The sequence below is a fragment of the Bidens hawaiensis genome, unplaced genomic scaffold (genome assembly GCF_021521415.1).
Source record: "Bidens hawaiensis isolate Kalapana, Puna unplaced genomic scaffold, B.hawaiensis_p1.1 tig00014895_1, whole genome shotgun sequence".
NCBI classification, from domain to species: Eukaryota; Viridiplantae; Streptophyta; class Magnoliopsida; order Asterales; family Asteraceae; genus Bidens; species Bidens hawaiensis.
Genome location: NW_027492316.1, coordinates 620,149 through 624,580, shown reverse-complemented (window position 1 = coordinate 624,580; position 4,432 = coordinate 620,149).

Sequence of the window (4,432 nt, the reverse complement as noted above, 5' to 3'; positions counted from 1 at the left end):
CATGCATCAAGAATGCCATGGGTCTAGTAAAAATCCCTTTCCGCGTTGTGAGTCTTCCAACGGACCTGAGTACCCCCATGCGAAGAAAAGCCCCGTTCCTAAGAGTAGCTGAGTACTCAGTAGGATCCTGAGTAGTTTTAATTCCGAACTGTAGAGCTTCTCGTATCTGATTAGCTGAGAACTGTACCACTTGCCGATTGACTGTAGCACGTATAACTGGAGGTTCAACACGACAATCATACTCAACCATTCTCTAGAAGTCTTCAATATTTTCTAAAGGGATTGGAAGAGTCGTAGTGTTAGCATGAAAGATCCTTAAGCGGATGAGAAACGAAAAAATCTCCGAGTAATCCTCTGCTCCACGACTATCTGGGTCTAAGGTCACATACATGTTGTGTCCCAGAAAAAATTGTCTCTTATCTCCATCTCCTCCATCACCACCTGTGCCACCAGCACCCGCTACCACAGCCATACCTGCAAAGTAAACGAGCTAAGTTAGATGAAAGCTTAATCAGTTGGTAACTTCGCCTAGCATGGGAGTAGCGAAGTTACTATTCCAGCGAGGTTGAGACCAACAGATGGCATGCAGCGAGTTAGTTTACAAGCGTAGTTAATAATAACTTCGCCTTTATGTTAACTTCGCTGCAAGAACGGTTTAGAAACCAAAGTCCTTTTCGGTTGCGAACACGGACAATCAGAAGATCAAAATAGGTACAACGAGGTCCGATTAAGATCATGGAACCTTTAAAGTTACCAATCTAGTAACAAAGAAGGAGAATTGATGATATATTAGAGATAACCAAGAAAAAACACTATAAACAGTCATTGTTAGGGTTGTAATGAGCAAAGGAAATAAATTATGAAACGTTATAAGTTTATGGACCTTTTACACGCAAGTAAAGCAGACTAAAACAATGCTGAGTAAGGTTGATTTGTGAGATAAGTTCGTCGAGGGTTTTAGAGGGTTTTTATGACCTAGTTTGACCCTTGAGAGCCTTATATACTTTCTAAAAACCCTTGGGGCGAAGTTAACGTAACTTCGCCGTTGCACACAACTTCACAAGATAGCGAAGTTATTGTTTGCTAATTAATTTAAAACCAAAGATCAAAAGCAAGTAACACTAGAAAACTATTGAGAAAATAAAATACAATAGAATAGAGAAAACTTAAATAGACGGGATCAAATTTTAGTCCTTTAGAAAACCCAACGAGTCTAAGAAAAGATCCGAACATGGAATCATATTGATTAAGGGGCTGTCACAAGGATTCATGTTCATTGTTATTATGACATAGAGAAACAGGTTGAAGGCAGGTATATGTAACTTAGCATGGTTTTCATTTCTTTCATGATATTAGTTAGGTTCAATTAGGCTCAGAATTTAGATGGACATCACTTAAGGACCTGTGATTCCTCCTATCTATTCTCAAGGCGTATTTGGCTTTCCCCATATCACCCCGATTTGACTTCGACCAGTAGTGTCTGATTAAAAGATGTACATGGGAGTAGGCTTTACAAGCCTTACATTAAGGGCGTACAAGACTCAATTGGTGCCTCATCCTTGTTGTATTAGGCTTTTTGAATTTCAAAGGCAACAAACGCCATTTTTTTAAGAATAATAACGAACACCTGCAAGTCCCGAATCTGGATCAGTACAGTAAGATAACACAATATACGCGGGGATCAAGACACTAACGGGCTCGTGTATGATTGGGTAATCACTTTTCTGCCTATCATTTGGAGAGATATATGTGGAGACATGCACATTTCAAAATGACTCTCCACAGTAAATCGAGCAGCTTAAATTTGTATCACTTCAACTTTTACGCACCATGGAAAGCTACCGTGCCAAACAATGACTGTTTAAAGTCTTTTAAGCTTAATAACTTCACCCGTTAGGCACACAAATCAATTTATCTATCATTTTCCAAAGGTTGGATTAATTTTCAATTTAAAATCAACTTTGACGCTCCTTGAGAAGCTATAGACTGAAAGAGTATATCATTTCCCAAAAAAAAAAACAATTTACATCCAGACGCCCCGATCACTTCTCAACTGTTGGGTAAATGGCTATCCCAAAAATCCAGTGGATTAGCAGGACCAAACACATATGAATATGTGTCCCTCCAACTTAGTGTAACTGATATAATTTTCAGCGAAGGAATAGAAACCCATCACAACCGCCCCAGATGCTTTCAGTTATTAGGTTAATGGCTATCATTTGAATCCACAAGTTGATACAAGGACCGACATAATTCACAGCAATAATGACGTTTTTTTAATAACTAAAAGAAACATGGTTACTCGGATTGATCATCCCATTAAGCTCAATTAGGTTTTGAAAAACGAGACCGGTCAAAAGCTTTTGTAAAAAGATCGGCAAAATTTTCCAGCGAATCAACCTTTTCAAGCATGATTAATTTCTTCTCTGCACAATCCCGTATAAAATGATGACAAATGTCAATATGTATTGTTTTACTCTGTTTAACGGGATTGCTAGTTACTGAGATTGCAACAGTGTTATCAATGCAAATAGGAGTTTGAGTGAAATTCATACCATAATCTCGCATTTGTTGTTGTATCCACAAAACCTGAGAGCAGCAATTTGATGATGCCATGTACTCAGCCTCACAGGTGGATATGGCAATAGAGGTCTGCTTCTTGCATTGCCACGACACCAATCTTCCTCCAAGAAACTGACAGCCACCAGTTGTCGATTTCCTATTCTGATTGCATCCTCCATAGTCAGAGTCCGTGTATGCTACCAGATTCAGTTCTCTTCCTTTTGGATACCAGAGACCCAACTTAGGCTTTCCTTTAAGATACCGTAAAATTCTCTTCATGCCTTTCATGTGTGACTCCTTTGGATTAGCCTGAAAACGGGCACAAAGATAAACTACAAACGTAATGTCAGGTCTGGATAAATACATCAAAGAACCTATTATAGCCTGATACTGAGTGGGATCCACATCTTCATCACTGTTGGAGTCAACACCTAGTTTGTGGTTGATACAGATTGGAGTGTCAAACGGAGTGCTTACTTCCATCTTAAATCGTTTGAGAACATAGTGAACATATTTAGTTTGATGAATAAACATGCCATCCTTCTTCGGATCTACCTGTAAACCCAAAAATAAAGTTAATTCACCCATGGCGCTTATCTCAAACTTTTTCTTCATGACCGCCTCAAATTCCTGACACATAGAAATCTTTGTGGCCCCGAAGATGATATCGTCCACATAGATTTGAACGAGAAGAAAGTCCTTCCCATTCCACTTTACAAACAATGTACTGTCAATATTTCCTCTCACAAATCCATTCTCCAGCACGTAAATAGCTAAAGTTGCGTACCAAGCTCATGGAGCTTGATGTAGTCCATATAATGCTTTACTGAGCTTGAAAACATGATCTGGAAAGTCTGGATCATGAAAGCCGGGAGGTTGCTCGGCATATACCACTTCATCGACCTTTCCATTTAGAAAATCACTCTTAACGTCTTGCTGAAACACCTTCATATCTTTGTGAGCAGCGATGGCCAAGAAAAGTCGAATTGCCTCCAGTCTTGCCACAAGAGGAAACACCTCATTGTAGTCGATCCCTTCTTGTTGATTAAATCCCTTGACTACCAATATTGCTTTGTTCCGGACGAATGCCCCTTTCTCATCTCTCTTGCATTTAAATACCCACTTCGTACCGATTGCATGCACATCTCGTGGCTTTTCAACCAACTCTTATACCTCAATTTTGTTAAACTTAGCCAATTCTTCCTGCATGGCGTCAACCCATGAGCTATCTTTCAACGCCATCTGATAGTTCTTTGGTACAATTTGACAGATAAAGCAGGCATACAGGCATTCATTCATAATACCAGTGTCTTTAATGCTCGCATACACACATGTATTTTCTTCCAAGCTCCTTCTGGTTCGTACTCCATCGGAAGGATTACCAATCACATTCTCCAAGGGATGATTCTTGTGGATTCTGGTGGTTTGGACAGGAACAACCTCCAAGTCTTCACCAAGATTAGGAGTGAGTTCATATGAATTATGTTGAGTGTGAAACGGATTTATAAAGTCATCACCACTTGAGACAGCAGAGGTTTCAACAGCACTTGACACGTTAGATTGTTTATCATTAAACTTTGGACGATGCATGATGGCCTCTTCTTCATCAATTAGCATCTGAGTGGCCATCCTTTCTTCTGTATCCGCAAAATCAATAGATGGTAAATTAAAAGATTTAAACAATTTATCATAATCAAAAGCCTTTGCTGGTCCCATGCTAGGCTTTGGTGATTTGTAACTGGTAATGTCCGTGTTATAGACCACCTCAACCTTATTGTTCGATTGATTAAAGACTCTTATGTTGGATGACCCAACTACGTAGCCATCAAGAATACCTTCGTAAGCCTTCTCACCAAATTTTGAATTAGTC